Source organism: Cynocephalus volans, chromosome 8, assembly GCF_027409185.1.
Source record: "Cynocephalus volans isolate mCynVol1 chromosome 8, mCynVol1.pri, whole genome shotgun sequence".
NCBI classification, from domain to species: domain Eukaryota; kingdom Metazoa; phylum Chordata; class Mammalia; order Dermoptera; family Cynocephalidae; genus Cynocephalus; species Cynocephalus volans.
In genome coordinates, this window is record NC_084467.1 from 40,843,323 (window position 1) to 40,866,078 (window position 22,756).

The window sequence follows — 22,756 nt, forward strand, 5'->3', positions numbered from 1 at the left end:
TGCAGTTATTGATAAGGGGTTTGAGTTCTCTGCCTGTCACACAGTCCTTACAATTGAACTTCTCATGACATAGTATTTGGCTTCACCCAGAGCAAATAATAAGAGAGAGAGAGACAGAGAGCACACAACCAAGATAAAACTCACAAGTGTCTTTTATAACCTTATCTCCTAAGTGACATATCATCACTAATGCTATATTTTATTCACGACATATACCATCTCCGGTACACATGAGAGGGGACTATGCAAGAATTGAGGTTGAGGATCATTAGGAGCCGTCTTGAAGGCTAGCTACCATAAATGGCAGACAATACCATATAATCATTAGAAGACAATTGAAAGATTATTTTTTTCAACATTCAGCCAAACATCCTTCAGAGACATCCAGCAGGAGCGAAGAAACCTCAAGAGCAGAGAGCTGCCCCTGATGACAGACAGAAGGAGTGTGGGGACCTCAGGAGCTGAGGGCAGCCCTTGCTGATAGCCAGCAAGAGTGCAGGGACTGCAGGAGCTAATGACAGCCCCCACTGACAAATGGCAGGAGTGAGGGTGCTGTTGCACAGGTGGCCCACTACTGCTGCAGACACCACCACCACATGGGTGGTCTGCCACAGCCACCACTACAGCCACCACCATCTCAAGGATGGCCTGACATCACTGCCACCACAAATGTGGTCTGTAACTACAGCAGTAGCCACCACCATATCAGACAGTGCTGCCATGCAGGTGACCTGATGCCCACTCAACTGCATTGACACAAGGAGGATCATTAGTGGAGCCCAGGGAAAGAGGAGAGCAATCACAGACCATGACCTAGTGGCCTAACCCACAGAGAGAATTACACTGCCCACCATGGTAGTGCACTTGGGGGTGGGAAGTATGTGCACAGCCCACACGACTGCCTTGATCTGGGGAGAGACGCATGCAGAACCCCCAGAAAGTGAAGAAACCCAGGACAGCCAAATAGAGTAAGCATGAAAATACCCAACCACCACCAACCCATCGCCCAACCAGGGGAAGCAAGAACCCAGGAGAAACCTCTGCCTGGGGGGAAGAGGAAAGGGAAACCATGTCCAGGGTCACCCATTCAAACTAAGGAGCTCCAGTATACACCAGTTATATCCATCAGGGTCTCGGGATGCTAGCCAAGATGCCAACAAACCTGCCCAGATTCACCCACAGAAGCCAAAGAGTGACAACACCCAGGTGCTTCTTCTAAAAGTTCAAGAACTCACCCACATCCTCAACAATTCAACACAGTGTCACTAACCTCAGCAAGGAATCACTAAGTGCACCAACGTATAGGCCATGGAGGCACACACACACAACTCCAACATTGAATGCAGTCAAAGTAACCACATAGAGACTACACTACTGCATTTACCCAGACCAATACTAAAACAACCTACTCAGCAGTCAGTATAAACACATCTGCAGAAGTCTCTCTCTTCAAAGCCCACTCCAGAGTAACAGAAGAGGCAATCTCTCTACCAGATAACCAGACATCAATGTAGCAATACTAGAAATATGAAAAAATAAAATATGACACCACCAAAGGAATATAATAATTCTCAAGCACCAGACCCCATAGAGCAGAAGACACTTGAAATGACTGAAAATGAATTTCAACCAAGAATCTTAAGGAAACTCAATGAGATACAAGAAGAGTAAGTTAGACAACACAACAAAATGAGAGAAAGTATCCAGAATATGAATGAAGAAATTTACAAAGAGATTAATATCTTAAAAAAGAATGTAGCAGAACTCCCGTAACTGAGGGACTCATTCAACAAAATAAAAAAACACAACCAAGAGATTAAGCAAAAGGATAGAGCAAGAAGAAGAAAAAATTTCTGATCCTGACAACCATCTGTTTGAAATAACCCAAGCAGACAAAAAAAAAAAAAAGGAATTTTAAAAAATGAAGGAAATCTGAGAGATAGCAGACAATATTAAGTGCACAGACATTTAAATCATACATTCTAAAAAGGAGAAGAGAAAGGAAAAAGCATTGAAAACATATTCAATGAAATTATAGTGGAAGACTTCCCAGGTAAAGGAAGAGACATGGACATTCACATCCAGTAGGCTCAAAGATCCCCAAACAGATTCAACCCAAACAGATCCTCTTCAAGACACATTCCAGTCAACCTGGCAAAACTTAAAGACAAAAAGAGAATCCTAACAGCAAGTGAAAGCATCACATCACCTATAATAGAGTTCCCATCAGACTAACAGCAGATTTCTCAACAGAAACTCTACAGGCCAGCAGAGAATGGGATGACATATTCAAAACACTAAAAATAAAAATAAAAAATGCTAGCCGAGAATACTATACACAGCAAGATTATCCTTCAAAGATGAAGGAGGAATAGTGTATTTCCCAGACAAAAACTGCAAGAGTTCACCAGCACATGATCAGTATTACAAGAAATTCTCAAGGGAGTCCTGCATCTGGAAACTAAAAAATGATAATCACTGTCATAAATACATAAAAAAGAACAAAACCCACTAGTAGGACAAAAATGCAAACAAGAAAGAGAAAGAAACAATATCTTACCACCTCAAAAACAAACAAACATCAAAGACAAAAATTAAAAGAGGAAGAAAGGAACAAAAGATATTTAAAATGTCCAAAATAAAATCAATAAAATGTCAGGAGTAAGACAATAATTTTCAGTAACAGCCATAAATGTAAGTGGATTAAATTCTCCATTCAAAAACACAGACTGACTGATTGGATTAAAAAGATAGACCCAACTATATGCTGTCTTCAAGAGACTGATCTCACCTGTAAATACATCCACAGACTAATAGTGAAGGGATGGAAAAAAGATATACTATGCACATGGAAACCAAAAAGGAGCAGAAGTAGCTATTCTTATATGAGATAAAATAGACTTTAAAAACCATAAAAAGAGACAAATAAGGCCATTATATAATGATAAAGGGATCTATCCAGCAAGAAGATATAACAATCATAAATACATATGCACCCAACACCAGCACACCCAGATATATAATGCAAACACTATTAGACCTAAATAAAGAGCTAGAACCCAATATGAAAATAGTTGGGGATCTGAGAACCCCTCTCTCTGCATTGGACAGATCTTTTAGGCAACAAATCAATAGAGAAACGCAGGAATTAAACTACACTTTAGGTCAATTGGACTAGGTAGATATCCACAAAACATTCCATCCAAAAACTACAGAATATACATTCTTATCATAATCACATGGAACATTCTCGAGGATGGAGGACATGTTAGGTCACAAAGCACATCTCAACAAATTTAAAAATTGAAGTCATTTCAAGTATCTTTTCAGACCACAATGGATTAAAACTAGAAATCGATAACAAGAAAAACTCTGGAAACTACAAAAATACATGGAAATGAAACAACATGCTCCTGAATGACCTATGGGTCTAAGAAGAAATTAAATAGGATATCGAAAAAATTATTGTAACAAATGAAAATAAAGACACATCAAAGCAAAACCTGTGGAACACTGCAAAAGTAGTACTAAGAGGAAATTTTATTGAAATAAATGCTTACATCAAAAGAATAAAATGATTTTAAATAAACAGCCCTAATGCTACACTTTGAAAAACTAGAAAACAAGAACAATCCATCTTCAAATTAGTAGATGTAAAGAAATAATTAAGATCAGGTTATAATAAAATGAAATAGAGATCCAAAAACCATACAAAAGATCAGTGAATCAAAACATTGGGTTTCTGAGAGGATAAATACAACAAACCATTAGCTAGCTAACTAGAAGAACAGAGAAGACTCAAATAACAAAAATCAGAAATGAAAAAGAACACATAACAACCAAAACCACAGAAATACAAAGACCCTATAGAGAGGATTATAAAAAACTATACACAAACAAATTAGAAAACTAGTAGAAAACAGACAAATTTATGGACACATACAAACTACCAAGACAGAACCAAGAAGAAACAGAAGATCTGAACAGGCCAATAATAAGCAATGAGACTGAAGCAGTAATCACCAGTCTCCCAATATAGAAAAGCCCAGGACCAGATGTCTTTACTGCTGAATTCTACCAAACCTTTAAAGAGAAATTAAAACCAATTTTCTTCAATCTATTCCAAAAAGACAGACAGAATCTATTCCAAAGAGACAGAGGCCATTCTCCTAAATTCATTCCATGAGGCCAGCATCACCCTGATACCAAAACCAGACAAAGACAACAATAAGGGAACACTCCAAGCAAATATCTTTGATGAACATAGACACAAAAATCCTCAACAAATTATTAGCAAACAGAATACAGCAGCACATCAAAAATATTATACACCATGGTCAAGTAAATTCATCCCAGAAATACAAGGTTAGCTAAATATATGCAAGTCAATAAATGCCATACACCACATCAACAAAATCAAGGACAATATCCATATGATTATCTCAATAGATGCAGAAAAAGAATTTGACAAAATTAAACATCCCTTCATGATAAAAGCTCTCAGCAAATTAGGTACAAAAGAAATTATCTGAACACAATAAAAGCCATATATGACAAACCCACCATCAATATCATCCCAAGAGATAAAAATCTTTCAGCTTTTCTCTTAAGAACAGGAACACGATAAGGATGCCTACAATCACCACTCCTATTTAACATAGTATTGGAAGTACTAGCTAGAGAAAACAGGCAAAAGAAAGAATTAAAGAGCATTCAGCTTGGAAAAGACAAAGTCAAACTGTCCCCGTTTGCAGGTGACATGATCCCATGTATAGAGAAACCTAAACACTCTACAAAAAAACCTCTTAGAGCTGATAAATCATTTCAATAAAGTTGCAGTGTACAAAATCAATATGCAAAAATCAGTAGTGCTTTTATACTCCAAAAATGAACTAGCAGAAAAATAAATCAAAAAATATAGCCCATTTACAATAGTCACCAAAATAGAAAATGCCTAGGAATCAATTTAACCAGGGAGTGAAAGACCTTTACAATGAAAACTATAAATTACTGCTGTAAGAAATTAAAGAGGACACAAGAAGATGGAAAGACATTTCATGCTCTTGGATTGGAAGGATTAACACTGTGAAAATGTCCATACAAAAATGTCCATTGTGCAAATTATCCAAAGCAATCTACAGATACAATGCAATCCCCTTCAAAATAACAATGGCATTCTTCACAGAAATAGAAAAAACAACCCTAAAATTCATGTGGAACAATAAAAGATCCTGAATAGCCAAAGCAATCCTGAGCAAAAATAAATAAATAAAGCCAGAGTCATAATACTACCTAACTTCAAATTATGCTATGAAACTATAGTAACCAAAACAACATGGTACTGGCATAAACACAAACACTTGGACTGATAAAACAGAATAGAGGAACCAGAAATCAACCCATATGCTTACAGCCAACTGATTTTTGACAAAGGCACCAAGAACATGCATTGGGTAAAAAACTGCCTGTTCAATAAATGGTGCTGGGGAAATTGTGTATTCACATGTAGAAGAATGAAACTAGACCTGTACCTCTCTGCATATATCAAAATCAACTGAAAATGTATTAAAGACTTAAATTTAAGACCCCAAACTATAAAACTTATAAAAGAAAACACATGGGAAACACTTTATGATGTAGGACTCGGCAAAGACTTTATGAATAAGGCCCCAAAAGCACAGGTAACAACAACAAAATAAGCAACTGGGATTATATCACACTAAAAAGCTTCTGCTCAGCAAAATAAACAATTAACAGAGCAAGAATACCGACAGAATGGGAGAAAATATTTGCAAACTATGCATCTGACAAGGGATTCATATCCAGAATATACAAGGAACTCAAACAACTTAACCATAAAAACACAAGTACCCTGATTAAAAAATGGGCCATGGAGCTGAATAGGCATTTTTCAAAGGAAGATATATAAATGGCCAACAGGTACATGAAAAAAAAAATGCTCAACATCACTAAGCATCGGGGAAATGCAAATCAAAACCACAACAAAATATCATCTTACCTGTTAGACTGGCTGTTATCAAAAAGACAGAGAATAGCAAATGCTGATGACGATGCAGAGAAAAGTGAACCCTCCTTGCGTGGCTTTAAGTGTAGCCATCATAATGGAAAACAGTATGGAAGTTCCTCAAACAACTGCAGATAGAACTGCCATACAATCCAGTAATCCCACTGCTGCGTATATACCCAAAGGAATGGAAATCATGTCAAAGGCATACCATGCACTCCCATGGCAGCTCTATTTACAGTAGCCAAGAGTTGGAACCAACCTAAATGTCCATCAATGCACCACTGGATAAAGAAAATGTGGTATATATACTCAATGCAATACTACTCTGCCATTAAGAAAGAATAACATTCTGCCATTTGTAGCAACATCAAGGAACTTAGATAAAAACTATGGTAAGCGAAATAAGCCACAGACAGAAAGAGAAATACTGCATGTCCCCTCTCAGAAGTGGTAGCTAAAAAACTAAACAAATAAATACAAAAAGAAAGAACAACAATAACAATAATTCATTGAACTTTCAAAAGGAGTGAACAGAACTGAGGTTATCAGAGGTGTGAAAGGGGAAGGGGGAGAAAAAAATGATTACACTGTATAATGTAAAATATACTAATTGTCCTGATTTGAGCATCACATACTGGGCATGCACACAGGCATTGATATTCAATGCTGTACCCCACATATATGTGCAATTGATTATGTTTCACTAAAAAAAAATATTTGGACAGAAACAACAGAAATAATTAGATTTCATTTACGTTCATCACTTGCTGCATGAATTTAGTTGATGTCAAGACTAACTATACTCATGATTTTGAAAAGTTCTTGAGTAGGATTCCTTAGGTTTGGAAGATTGGCCCTTCAGGATTCCTATTCATAAGACAATCAGAAAAATCTAAGCCTCAGTGGTTACAATGAGCCAGATTTATTACTTAATAATTAGGAAATAAATATGTTTCCTTCTAGATTCTACTAGCATTTGTTGAATATCCATTATGCGCCTGGCACTTGGCATATGCTATTTCGTATTGTTCAACCACATGTGAATAGGAATTTTAGGTTATATTTTGCAGATTAGGAAACTAAGGCTTAGAGAGATAAAGGAACTTCTCCAGAAAATTTATGATAAATCTAAGGACTCCAAGGAAAGGAGTTTTTAATCAGTTTTTAGACAATTCCATGGTGCTTCCATGGAATTAGGTGAAAAATAGTAATTTTTGGTTTTCCAGATGGGATGGTAAATTGTAACTTCTCCTTGCTTCAAAGTATTCTCTCTGGTCAACATTATATGATGAGGTATGAAGACAAAGAAATGAGACTTCCAAAATTATACCAGAGTCATATCAGGTGTTTTATGTCCTTGTTCTTTCCTAACATCTTTCAGCTACTCATTATTAGCCCTCAAGGTCAGCTTAACAAGAACATCTGCTACTCCCTCACCCTGTCCCCCTACCCCACTCCTTTTCCCTCAAGGCTGGTACATTCCAATAAGGATGTCTGGTACAACTCACCCTTTCCCCCTACCTCCTCCCTTTTTCTCAGGCTGGTGCATTGCAAAAAAATCTTGTACAAGCAAAAACAAAAAAGAAACAAAAAACCTCGAAAAGCCATTATGCAACGCTGAGTGCTCAGAATAGCTGCCCAAACCCCTCCCAGACAAACCCTATAAAGCCTCTGCTAGTCTGTACAAGGGCTATACACTGATCTTTCAGTTTTCTCTCCAGGTTTGCGGGAGTAAACACCCTTGCTTGATAATGTTTGGGTCAGAGTCTCTCATTCTGTTCGCCTCACTGACCTAACACTCACAATAAGCATGCAAAACCCTGCAGATTGTGTTACCCCTCTGCAGAACTACAAGAGACATCCTGGTTTAAGAATAGTGACAGAGATTTAGCTGTTGAGTGTTTGAGGCCTGAAGCAGCAAATTAACCAGTTTCAACATGGTGTGGTATGCCTTCACCCTCATGTGGTATCTGATATTCCCATGGAGAAACCAGGCCATCTTCAGCCAGTCTCTTTAAATTGGCATTTCTATTTCCCACACATCCACCCCAGGTCATTATCTCCCTCTATAAGACCTGCCCCGTACCTCTCTTTCCACGTTCCCCCTGCCAGCCCCATTACTAGTTGATTCTATCACCTAAATCACTCATCTTCCACTATTGTCACCTACCTGATCCAAGCCACTATCATCTCTCTCCTGGGCTGCTAACGATATTTTTGATTCTAGTTGTGCACTCTCCAATCTTTATCCACTCAGCCACCAGAATGATCTTTTTAAAATAAGCAAAATCACATAACATTTATGAGCATGTATAAGTTTTAGAGTAAGGCTATCTAAATTGAGATTCTGATCCCAACAGTGATTAATCTGGCAAGCTACTTAGCCTATCTTGTGCTTAAGTTGTCTTGTTTTTAAAAGGAATATAAAAATAGTACTTACTTCACAGGGTTGTTATGGGAATTCAAAGAATTAATACATGTAAAGTTCTCAGAAGAGTTCCTGATATGTACTAAACTCAATATGCTTTAGTTCCTGGCCACTCAGAGTATGGTCCAGATGCCAGCAGTTTGGCATCACTTTGGAGCCTGTTTGAAATGCAGCATATTGGTTCCCATCACTGAACTACTGAATTGGGATGTACAATTTAATAAGACCCCTAGGTGATTTGATTGTGCATTAAAGGTTGAAAGGTGCTGATTTAGCTGGCATCATCATTACCACTACCACCACCTCCTAACTTCCCAATGTCCGTCCCTTGAGTTTCACACCTGGACTCTCCCTCTGTACCCAGCTCTGCCTGGCTCTTTGTGATCAGCAATTCCTTTGGCTGTCTACTGGCTTTTTGATTCTATATCTCACCCAAGTCTCTGTCCCTCAATTTTCTTTCATTTAGTTCCCTATACTGAAGTCTGCCTACAAGGAACTAAAAAACTGCACTGCTCCAACCACAACTTCTAAGATATTGTCCCCTGCCCAGAGCTTAGCAGTCACTCCCAGGATCCTGCTTTTTGGGAAAGAGCCATCTCAGAACTACTTTCAAATTGTGTGGCTTTGAGCAAATTTCAATTTTTTGCTTCTCTGAGCCTCATTTTTATGTCTGCAAAATGAAGATAAAATTAATCAGCTAGCCAACAGGCACAATATCTCACTACTTATTTGATCTTGGGAAGTTATTTAACCTATTTGAGCCTCATTTTTCTTCATCTGGGCAACAGTGATAATGGTACCTTTCTCAGAGGGTTGTAAAGATTGAGATAATATATGCCAAGCATTTAGCATTGTGGCCACTCATTGCATAGTATATAATCAATAAATATGGGCTACCATGTTAATGACTATCATAACATATTATTATTATTATAACATGTCTCATTTTTCCATCATGTCCCTGACAATTACTATGTCCAGCATTTTGTGTGTGTGTGTGTGTGTGTGTGTGTGTGTGTGTGTGTGTGTGTGTTTCACTGGATAAAAGTTTATTTTGTTTTATTTATTTTATTTTTTAATTTTTTTGCTAAAAGGGAAATTTACTAAATATAAATGCATACACTAATAAAAAAGAAAGATCTCAAATCAACAATCACCTTTGCACCCTAAGAAATCAGAAAATGAAGAGCAAACTAAGCCCAGACCTAGCAAAGGAAGTAAATAATAAAAATTAGAGCATAGATGAAAGAAAAAAAAAATAGAAAAAATAGAGAAAATCAATGAACCCAGAAGTTTGTACTTTGATGAGGTCCACAGAATTGAGAAACTTTTACCTAGATGGACTAAGAAAAAAGAGAGAAGATTCAAATAACTAAACTCAGAAATAAAAGAGGGGTCATGAACACTAAATTTACAGGAATCAAAAGGGTTATAAGAGAATACTATGAATAATTCTTGGTTGACAAATTAGATCATCTAGATGAATAAATTTCTAGAAACACACCACCTAACAAGACTGAGTTATGAAAAAGCAGAGAGTTTGAACAGAATTATAGCTAGTAAGATGAGTGATTGTCATTTCTCTGATTCCTGATACAGGATTCCCTTGAGGATTTTTTGCAGGGCTGGTCATGTGGTGGTGAACTCCCACAGTTTTCGTCTGTCTGCAGAATATACTATTTCTCCCACATTTCTAAAGGATATCCTTGCTGGGTATAGCATTCTTGCCTGGCAGTTTTTTTCTTTTAGTATCGTGAATATATCTTCCTATTTTCTTCTGGCCTGTAGAGTTTCTGCTGAGAAGTCTGTTGTTAGTCTGATAGGGGCTCCCTTATAGGTGATACTTTTTCCTTGCTTCTTTAAAGATTCTCTCTTTGTCTTTCACCTTTGCCAGTTTGACTAGAATGTGTCTTGGAGAGCATCTTTTTGGGTTGAATCTATTTGAGGATCTTTGAGCCTCCTGGGTCTGAATGTCTATGTCTCTCCCTATCCCTGGCAAGTTTTCTGCTATTATTTCATGGATATGTTTTCCATGCCTTTTCTTTCTCCTTCCCGTCTGGAACACCCATGATTCAAATATTTGTGTGCTTAAGGCTGTCTGCTAGCTCTCTTATACTTTCTTCATTTTTTTACATTTTTTTTTCTTTTTTTTTTTTGTTCTGACTGGGTCATTTCAAAAGACTACATTCAAGATCAGAAATTCTTTCTTCAGCTTGTTCTAATCTGCTGCTTAAGCTCTAAGTTGTGTTTTCTTCTTTAATTTCATTGAATGCATCTCTCAGTTCTGTGAGTTCTGCTACATTCTTTTTAAGGTATTAATATCTTTGTAAATTTCCTCCTTCATATCCTGGCTTTTTCTCATTTCATTATTTTTTTCTCATTTCATCATTTCATTATTCTCATTTCATTTTGTCCTCATTTTCTTCTCATATTTCAGTGAGTTTCCTTAAAATTATTGTTTGGAATTCCTTTTCAGTCATTTTAAGGGTTTCCTGCTCTACAGGGTCTTGTATTTGAGAATTACAGTATTCTGGGCTGGCCCGTGGCTCACTCAGGAGAGTGCGGTGCTGATAACACCAGGGCTGCAGGTTCAGATCCTATATAGGGGTGGCTGGTTAGCTCACTGGCTGAGCGTGGTGCTGACAACACCAAATCAAGGGTTGAGATCCCCTTACTGGTCATCTTTTTTTTTAAAAAAAGAGAGAGTTACAGTATTCTTTCGGTGGTGTTATATTTTCTAGAATTTTCATGTTTCCAGTATCTCTACATTGATGTCTGGTCATCCGGTAGAGCAGTTGCTTCTTCAATTACTCTGAAGTGGGCTTTGAGGAGAGAAACATCATCTTCTTTTTCAAGTCCCTACTGTTGACTCTATTTGTATCAATGTAGTCTAGTGGCTAGCAGGCCACCTGCACAACAATTGTGGCTATGGCTGTGGCACCAAACCACTTTTGCAGTAGCAGTGGCTGTGGAGGTGTCTGTGGTGGACCACCCACAAGAACGTGGTATTTTTGGCATGCTCCTTGCCTGCTTCTGGGTGGGGGGTGCTACCGTTGGCTCCTGCCTTGGACTCCAGGTGTGTGCTGCTTCTTGCCTGCTTTGGGGCACTCTGTCCAGCATTTGACATCCCATCCCAAAACATTGCCCAAAACTTCTGCAGTTAATTTGAAAGAAACATCACATATTTGCATGTGTAAATTCCAGACTAGAAAGATACACCATGCTCTTAAATGGGAAATACTAACATCATGAAAATGTCCATCCTACCCAAAGAAATACACAGATTTAAAGCCATCCCCACCAAAATGCCGATGAGTTCTTCACAGAAATAGAAAAAGCAATCCTAACATTCATATTAAATAACAAAAGACCCCAAATAGCCAAAGCAATCCTGAGCAAAAAAAAATAAAGCCAGAGGCATAACACTACTTGACTTCAAATTATACTACAAAACTATAGTAACCAAAACAGCATGGTGCTGGCATAAAAATAAACACTCAGATCAGTGGAATAGAATAGAAAACACAGGAATCAATCCACATACTTACAGCCAACAGGTCTCTGACAAACTCAACAAGAACATACATTGGGGAAAAGACTGCCTCTTCAATAAATGATACTGGGAAAATTGGACATCCATATGCAGAAGAATGAAACTGTATCTGTACCTCTCACCAAATACCAAAATCAATTCAAAATAGATTAAAGATTTAAATATAAGACCTGAAACCATAAAATTACTAAAAGAAAACATAAGGGAAAAACTCCAGGAAGTAGGACTGAACAAAGACTTTATGAATAAGATCCCTTAAGCACAAGCAATGAAAGAGAAAATAAACAAATGGGATTATATCAAAAGAAAAAGCTTCTGCACCACCAAGGAAATAATCAACAAAGCAGAAATACAACCTATGGAATGGGAGAAAATATTTGCGAACTGTACATTTGATAAGGGATTAATATCAAGAATATATAAAGAACTCAAACAACTATACAGTTAAAAAAAAACCAAAATAATACAATTAAAAAACGGACAAGGAAGATGAATAGACATTTTTCAAAAGAAGACATAAAAATGGACAACAGGTATACAAAAAAATGCTCAGCATCTCTAATCATCAGAGAAACGCAATTCAAAACCACACTGAGATATCATCTCACCTCAGTCAGACTGGCCATTATTAAAAAGACTGAGAAAAACAAATGCTGGTGAGGATGTGGGGAAAGGGGAAATCTTCTACACTGTGGGCAAGACTGTAAATTGGTACAGCCATTATAGAAAATAGTATGGAGTTTTCTCAACTACAGATAGAACTACCATATGATCCAACAATCCCATTACTATGTATATATCCAAAGGAATGGAAATCATCATGTAGAAGGGATACCTGCACTCCCATGTTCATCTCAGCTCTATTTACAATAGCCAAAATATGGAACCAACCTAAGTGTCTATTGATGGACAACTGGATAAGGAAAATGTGGTATATATACACAACGGAATATTGCTCAGCCATAAAAAAGAATAAAATTCTGCAATTTGCAGGAACATTAGTCTGGAGAAAATTATGTTAAGTGAAATAAGCCAGACAGAAAAGAGAGATACCACATTTTCTCACTCATAACTGTGTGGGAAGGAAGGAAGGGAGGGAGAGATGGAGGGAGGGAGGGAAGAAAAGTCCACAACAATATCTTGAGCTTTCAGAAGGAGAGAATAAACCTAAGGTTACTAGAGATGGCAGGGAGGGAGGGGGCTTCGGGAGTGATAGGTCAGGTACAGGGCATAAAAGAAAAAAATTAAACAAATAAATTCCAGAGTATATACGAGTCACATGACATTACAGTCATTCTCAGTAAATGTTTGACAAATGAATAAATGCATAAATGCCTTGTATTTTCTAATAACCAGAGGTAATACTTTTTTCATTTTTACCTATTAGAACAAAAACAGATCCTCAACTTTGCATTCATATTTCCATTCAACTAGGCTTCCTTCAAGTTGATCTTTCAGGAATGCCCAATCAATTTGCCATTCCAGCCAAACCAATGTAATAATCTTATCCTTTGAACTGTGTATAGTAGTACACAGAGTTTGGGCTTTGGAATATTTGACATGAATTTTAATCATGACTTCTTCATTTACTATCTCTGAGATCTAAGATAGGTCCCTTAAACTGTCTGAGTCTTAGTTTTCTTCTCTGTAAAATGGAAATAATAATTAGACTTCAATATCATGAAACTTTTGTGAGGGGATATATATAAAAATTGATAGCATGGCAATGAGCACATAATGGAAAATCAATGATTGTCAGTTCCTTTGTTGTTTTGCTTGATACACTCTCTTAAAAAGCATACCAATTCTCAAACTCCTCCTTCTATACAGGAATTCCACATCTGGGAATTTTCCTCAGAAGATGACCCAAATAAACATAAATATTTATGCATAGGTATATTTTATCATGTTTCCTTTTTTTATTTTCGGTGATAACTAATATTGGGCTTTACTATATTTCTTTGGAAATGTTTGCTAATTTTGACCACATTATTGGTAAAAATAGGCCTTTGTGGGCTTTCTGGTTACTTACGCACCATTTGTACTGTTTCCATAACAACAGCTAATAATTTTTGCGTGCCAACTATGTATCAAGCACTGTGCTGCCTCTCGTGCATTATTTACTAACTCCTCACCATAATCCTTTAGTATTTTCATTCTGTAGGTCAGAAAGTGAGGGTTGGAGAAGTTACAGTTAAGGCTATAAAGCTAAAAAGCGGTAGAGCTAGGGTACAAATCTAGGCAGTCTTACTATAAATGTAAAACCATGCTTTTTAAAAACAATTCTGTGTTACCTCTTATTAACAAAGATAATAGTTCTCAGTAGCAAATAGTGGACTTTTTTGTGAGGTATCTGTGGAGCACAGTCCATTTGTGGAAGTATGTTACTCTTGGTCTCAATGGACTCTAGTCAATTCTTTAACACCTTCATTTCTCCTTCCCTAAGTTGCTCCTCGGCAAGACCCTGTCCAGCTCTCCTCACATTATGTGTGTATAGCTGTGGCAAATTGATGGCAGCTTGGTTAATGACTCTCAGTGAGCCACAAGTAAGGAGGTTGCTCTTGTATTCACATGTCTCCTCTCAGCCACATATATTATTTAGCTTATGGCTGTTGCCTTAAAGGTAGTTATCACCACAAATGATGTGCTTTCTGCCTGGCAGGGTGACAAGTTGTGTTTTTTAAAATGATATTGGTCATTAACGTTAAGTGCTATTTCTTAACTTCCCTTTGAGGTGCTAAGAGGAAATCCAAGTAAGAACAATTAAAGAAGGCAGGTGAGCCTGCTGGCACCAGCCAGCCAATCAGTGAAACAATATGGCTCCACGTGCCCCCCCACCACACCCGGCCGCCTTGGACCCAGGCAGCCGGGGAACTCCACGTCCCAACCCACTGCCCTGAACTGGCACCACGCAGGTGAGCACACCAGAGCCAACCAGCCAACCAGAAAAACTGCATGGCTCCACACGGCCCACCCACCCCACTGCCTTGGACAAATGCTGGGGGGGAGCTCGAGGCCCCACCCTGCTGCCCGAACCGGCACCGTGCAGGTGAGCACACTGGCACAAGCCAGCCAGCGGAACCACACGTGGTTCCACATGGCCCCTCATCCCACGTCAGACCCGAGGGGGAGCACCAGCCTATGGATCCAACCCACCAAGTTTGGCCCAGCAGAACTCCATGTGTTAGGGGTTCGTTCTATGACCACAGAGTCTAGAATGGGAACCAAGTTGGTTTAACATAACCACCACTACACCTACTGTGAAGTAAGACAGTTCGCCCCCTGCAGGAGCAACCAAGGCCACTCCACACCCAACCTCAGTGTAATAGAAGAAGCAAACCCCCTAACAAATGACCAAGCATTAGGAAAAAACACTACCAGTACAAACAATAAAGAAGAAATGACACCACTGAAAGGATACAGTAATGCCCCAAAGTCAGAATCCATGGAACAGGGAATAGTTGAAATGACTGAAAAAGAATTTTGAGTAATGATCTTAAGAAAACTTGAAGAAATAAAGGAAGACTCAATTAGAGAACATAATGAAACAAGAAAAAACATCCAGAATATGAAGGAGGAAATCTACAAAGAAATTAATACCATAAAAAAGAGTGTAGAAGAACTTCTAGAAATGAAAGACTCACTCAATGAAATAAAAAAACACACCTGAGAGCTTGAGCAGAAGGGTAGAGCAAGCAGAAGAAAGAATTTCAGAGCTTGAAGATGGTCTTTTTGAAATAACTCAGGCAGACAAAAAAAGGAAAAAAGAATTAAAAATAATGAGGAAAATCTAAGAAAGATAGCAGACAATCTCAAGAGCTCTAACATCCAAATTGTGGGTGTTCCTGAAGAGCAGGAGAAGGGAAAAGGTATCAAAAACCTATTCAAGGAAATAGTAACAGAGAACTTCCCACATGTAGGGCGAGATACAAACCTTCAGATCCAGGAAGCTCAAAGGTCCCCAAACAGATGCAACCCAAAAAGATCCTCCCCAAGACATATTATAGTTAAATTTGCAAAGCTCAAAGACAAATAGAGAATTCTACAAGCAGCAAGAGAAAAGTGTCAGGTCACTTATAGGGGAACCCTCATCAAACTAACAGCAGACTTCTCAACCAAAACCACAGGCCAGAAGAAAGTGAAATGATATATTCAAAATACTAAAAGAAAAAAACTGCCAGCCAAGAATTCTTTACCCAGCAAGGCTCTCCTTCAGAAATGAGGGAGAAATAGTGTATTTCCCAGACAAACAAAAGTTGTGGGAGTTCACCACCACACAACCAGCCCTGCAAGAAATTCTCAAGGGAGTCATCCATCTGGAATCTGAATAATGGTGACAATCATCACAAATACACCAGAAAGAGCAAAACCCACAGTTAAAACAAAAATGCCAGCAAGAAAGAGAATGAAGCTAAGCCATTCTGCCTTAAATCCCCAACTCACATTGAAGAAGAGAAATAAAAGGGGAAATAATGATCAAAAGATATTTAAACCACCTAAATAGCAATTAAATGACAAGGATTAAACAACACTTCTCAATAACCACTCTAAATGTAAATGGACTAAACTCCCCATTCAAAAGACACAGACTAACAGACTGGATTAAAAAGATGGATCCAAGTATATGCTGTCTTCAAGAGACCGACCTCACCTGCAAAGACACTCAGAGACTAAAAGTTAAGGGACGGAAAAAGACATACGATGCAAATGGAAACCAAAAACAAGCAGGAGTAGCTATCCTGATATGGTGCAAAATACACTTTAAACCAAAAAACATTAAAAAAGACAAAGAAGTCCATTATATAAAGGGACTACAAAGCTGGAAGACATAACAATCATAAATATGTATGCACCCAATACTGGAGCACCCAGATATATCAAGCTCTTAGACCTAAAGAAGGAGATAGGTCCTAATACATTAATAGTGTGTGATCTAAACACTCCCCTCTCAGTATGGGACAGGACTTCCAGGCAACAAATCAACAAAGAGACACAGGATTTAATCTACACCCTAGACCAACTGGACATGGCAGATATATATAGAACATTTCACCCAACAGCTAAAGAATACACTTTCTTCTCATCAGCTCATGGTACATTCTCCAGGATAGACCACATATGAGGTCACAAATCTAGTCTCAGCAAATTTTTAAAAATTGAAATCATTCCAACAATCTTTTCAGACCACAATGGACTAAAACTGTAGAAAAACAATAAGCAAATCACTGGAAGATATACAAATACAAGGAAAATAAATAATAGGCTCCTGAATGACCTATGGGTTCAAGAAGAAATAAAACAGGAAATCAAAAAATTTCTAGAAACTAACGCAAATAAAGATACATCATACCAAAACTTGTGGGATACTGCAAAAGGGAAATTTATTGCAGTGACTGCATATATCAAAAAAATGGAAGGACTCCAAATAAACAACCTAAAACTATGCCTCAAAGAACTTGACAAACAACAACAATCCAAACATAAAGGCAGTAGACGGAAAGAAATAATTAAGATCAGAGCAGAACAAAATGAAATAGACACCCCCCAAAATAGAAAAGATTAACAAAACTAAAAGTTGGTTTTTTCAGAAGATAAACAAAATAGACACAACATAGCCAGATTAACAAAAAAAAAAGAGAGAGAGAGAGAGAAGACCCAAATAACAAAAATTAGAAATGGAAAAGGAGACATTACAACTGACACCACAGAAATACAAAGAATCATTACAGACTATTATAAACGAATGTTTGACAACAAATTTGAAAATCTGGAAGGTATGGATCAGTTTCCAGAAACATATAAATTACCAAGACTGAACCAAGAAGAGACAGAAACCTGAACAGACCAATAAAAAGCAAGGAGATTGGAGCAATAATTAGCAATATTCCAACAAAAAAGCCCGGATGGCATTACAGCTGAATTCTATCAAACTTTTAAGGAGGAGTTAATACCAATTCTCATGAAACTGTTCCAAACAATTGAAACAGACACTACTCTCCCAAACTCATTTTATGAGGCCAACATAACTCGGATACCAAAACCAAATAAAGACGCAACAAAAAAAGAAAATTACAGGCCAATATCCTTGATGAACCTAGATGCTAAAATACTCAACAAAATATTAGCAATCAGAATACAGCAACCCATCAAAATAATTATACCACATGATCAAGTAGTATTCATCCCAGGGATGCAAGGACGGTTCAACATACAAAAGTCAATAAATGTGATACATCACATCAACAAGCTCAAGGACAAAGACCATATGATTATCTCAACAGATGATGAAAAAGCAGCTGACGAAATTCAATATCCCTTCATGATAAAGACTCTCAACAAATTAGTTACAGAAGGAAATTATTTTAACACAATAAAGGCCATTTATGACAAGGCCACTGCAGTATTACTCTGAATGGGGAAAAATTGAAGGCCTTCTCCTTAAGGACAGGAACAAGACAAGGATGCCCACTCTCACCACTTTTTTTTTTTAATTTTATTTTGTCGATATACATTGTGGCTGATTATTACTCCCCATCACCAAAACCTCCCTCCCTCGTCCCTCCCCCCTCCCCCCCAACAATGTCCTTTCTGTTTGCCTGTCGTATCAATTTCAAGTAATTGTGGTTGTTATATCTTCTTCACCCCCCCCCACGGTTTTGTGTGTGTGTGTGTGTGTGTGTGTGTGTGAATTTATATATTAATTTTTAGCTCCCACCAATAAGTGAGAACATGTGGTATTTCTCTTTCTGTGCCTGACTTGTTTCACTTAATATAATTCTCTCAAGGTCCATCCATGTTGTTGCAAATGGCAGTATTTCATTCATTTTTATAGCTGAGTAGTATTCCATTGTGTAGATATACCACATTTTCTGTATCCACTCATCTGATGATGGACATTTGGGCTGGTTCCAACTCTTGGCTATTGTAAAGAGTGCTGTGATGAACATTGGGGAACAGGTATACCTTCGACTTGATGATTTCCATTCCTCTGGGTATATTCCCAACAGTGGGATAGCTGGGTCGTATGGTAGATCTATCTGCAATTGTTTGAGGAACCTCCATACCATTTTCCATAGAGGCTGCACCATTTTGCAGTCCCACCAACAATGTATGAGAGTTCCTTTTTCTCCACAACCTCGCCAGCATTTATCGTTCAGGGTCTTTTGGATTTTAGCCATCCTAACTGGGGTTAGATGGTATCTCAGTGTGGTTTTGATTTGCATTTCCCGGATGCTGAGTGATGTTGAGCATTTTTTCATATGTCTGTCGAACATTTGTATATCTTCCTTAGAGAAATGCCTACTTAGCTCTTTTGCCCATTTATTAATTGGGTTGCTTGATTTTTCCTTGTAAAGTTGTTTGAGTTCCTTATATATTCTGGATATTAATCCTTTGTCAGATATATATTTTGCAAATATTTTCTCCCACTCTGTTGGTTGTCTTTTAACTCTGTTAATTGTTTCTTTTGCTGTGCAGAAGCTTTTTAGTTTGATATAATCCCATTGGTTTATTTTTCCTTTGGTTGCCTGTGCTTTTGGGGTCATATTCATGAAGTCTGTGCCCAGTCCTATTTCCTGAAGTGTTCCTCCTATGTTTTCTTTGAGAACTTTTATTGTTTCAGGGTGTATATTTAAATCCTTAATCCATTTTGAGTTGATTTTAGTATACGGTGAGAGGTGTGGATCTAGTTTCATTCTCCTGCATATGGATATCCAGTTATCCCAGCACCATTTGCTGAAGAGGCAGTCCCTTCCCCAGTGAAAAGGCTTGGTGCCTTTGTCAAAGATCAGAAGGCAGTAAGTGTGTGGGTTGATTTCTGGATTCTCTATTCTATTCCATTGATCAGTGTGTCTGTTTTTATGCCAGTACCATACTGTTTTGGTTATTATAGCTTTGTAGTATAGCTTAAAGTCAGGTAGTTTTATGCCTCCAGCTTTATTTTTTTTTTGCTCAGCATTGCTTTGGCTATGCGTGGTCTTTTATTATTCCATATAAATGTCTGGATAGTTTTTTCCATTTCTGAGAAAAATGTCTTTGGAATTTTGATGAGGATTGCATTGAATTTGTATACCACTTTGGGTAGTATGGACATTTTCACTATGTTGATTCTTCCAATCCAAGAGCATGGGATATCTTTCCATATTTTTGTATGCTCTCTAATTTCTCTCAGCAGTGGTTTGTAGTTCTCATTATAGAGGCACCTAAGACAACCAAACAACCAATAAAATGCTAGGAATAAATCAACACCTTTCAATAACAACTCTTAATGTAAAAGGCTTAAATTCCCTGATCAAAAGACACAGACTGGCTGACTGGATTAAAAAGGAGGACCCAACTATATGCTGCCTACAAGAGACCCACCTCACCCATAAAGATTCACACAGACTAAGAGTGAAAGGATGGAAAAAGATTTACCATGCAAACAGAAAAGAAAAACGAGCTGGAGTAGCTATTCTTATATCTGACAAAATAGACTTTAAACTAAAAACCATAAAAAGAGACAATGAGGGACACTACTTAATGATAAAAGGACTGATCCATCAAGAAGACATAACAATCATAAATATGTACGCACCCAATGTTGGAGCAGCCAGATTTATAAAACAAACTCTATTAGACCTAAAGAAGGAAATAGACACTAATACCATAATAGCAGGGGACCTGAACACCCCACTGTAAATATTAGACAGATCATCTAGGCAAAGAATCAGCAGAGAAACACAAGATATAAACAAGACTCTAGACCAATTGGAATTGGCAGATATCTACAGAACATTCCATCCAACAATCTCAGAATATTCATTCTTCTTATCAGCACATGGATCATTCTCCAGGATAGATCACATATTAGGTCACAAATCAAGTCTCAATAAATTCAAAAAAATTGGAATTATCCCATGTATCTTCTCAGACCACAATGGATTAAAACTAGAAATTAATAACAAACGAAACTCTGGAAACTATACAAACACATGGAAATTAAACAGCATTCTACTTAATGACATATGGGTCCAAGAAGAAATCAAGCAGGAAATCAAAAAATTTATTGAAACTAATGAAAATAACGATACATCATACAGAGTAATTTAATGGTTTGATTTGCCTCTGCAGTTTTCTTAATACTAATTTGTGGCTAAGTTTCCCAGAACTCTAATATGTTATTAATTATTTATTTAACTTCTCTTTTTAAAACTTTGCATGGGGTAGGTTAGAGACTTGAGAAGGGTAAAGTGGTACATCCAGAGTAATTTAAGCTCCAAAAAAAATTAAGTACATAGGAAAACATCAGTCCATGGGCACTAGTCCTCTTTACATCCTTTATATCTCATGTGAAACCATTGCTCTCACTTCCAAATAAGTCACCCTCATGCAGGTTCTGACCTGGCCGATCACAGTTCTGATCAGCTTTTATTTCATAATCACACAAAAGCAGAAATGAGACCTTTGCTACAGTCAGAATCTTGGCCTTGACCTCTTGCACAGACTTGCTTATCACTCTGCATCCTTTTGCTGAATCCATCCTCCTCATGGTTTTTGACTTTATAACTCTTTTTTCCCCCCATTTTCAACCAAAACTCATTTCTCACTTTAGAAACACATTGATGGCCCTTTCAGGATAGCTTGGTTTCCAGAATAGTCTGGGAACCCACACCCAATGTTTATACTCCGGCTCCTTATAGAGAGGTTCTGAGTGTCTCCCATCCTATCTTTTCCATTACCATTGTGAAATTTTTCCTAAAAAAAGCTTTGATTGTGTCCTTCCTGCTTAAAATTATTCAGTGATTTCACATTGTCACTAGTATAAAGTATAGGTTCCTTAACAAGATACTCAGATCTTTCAAACTTTAGCTCTAGGCCAATATAACTGAATTATTCCTTGCTGAACACATCACATTAATCCCCTTTTATTCCTTACGGGGCCTTGCATTTTTCTATTTCACTTTTCACACCTTCATCAATTCCAATCTAGATTATTCTTGTCATGTGACCAATAGATTTTTTTATTATAATGAAACTCATATAACAAAATCAACCATTTTAAAATGAACAAATGTGGCATATATACACAATGGAATACTACTCAGCCATTAAAAAGAATAAAATCTTGTCCTTTGCAGCAACATGGCTGATGCTGGAAGGCATTATTTTAAGTGAAATAAGTCAGGCACGGAAAGATAGATACCATATATTTCTCACTCATGTGGGAGCTAAAAAATGTTGACCTCACAGAAGTAGAGAGTAGAATGGTGGTTACTGGAGGCTAGGAAAGGTAGAGGGAAGGAGGATACAGAAAGATTGGTTAATGGATACAAAATTACAGATAGAAAAAATAAGTTCTAGTGGTGTACAGTAGTGATAGTGTCTCTTTGAACAATAATTTATTGTAAGTTTTCAAATGGCTAAAAGAGAACTCAAATGCTCTAATCACAAAGAAATGATCAATTATTGTGGTGATGGATATGCTAATTATCCTGAATTGAACATCATACATTGTATGTATGTATTAAAATAACTTTGCACTTCATAAATATGGACAATTATTAAATGTCAATTAATAATAATAATAAATAAAATAAAGTGAACAATTCAGTGACATTTATACATTCACAATGTTTTACAACCACCACATCTATCTGGCTCCAAAACTTTTTTTACCACCCCAAAAGGAAATCATGTTAATTAATTAATTAATTAATTAAGCAATTAATTAATTAAGCAGTTACTCCCTAGTCCCCTGGTCATACAC

At 37.3% G+C, this 22,756-nt stretch overlaps 1 protein-coding gene across 1 annotated transcript in view; it reads right to left on the reverse strand.

Moving 5' to 3' along the window:
• AGBL4 (AGBL carboxypeptidase 4) overlaps positions 1 to 22,756 on the reverse strand; it is a 1,343,713-nt gene that overhangs the window by 644,523 nt on the left and 676,434 nt on the right. The gene's annotated exons all lie outside the window — the stretch shown is intronic.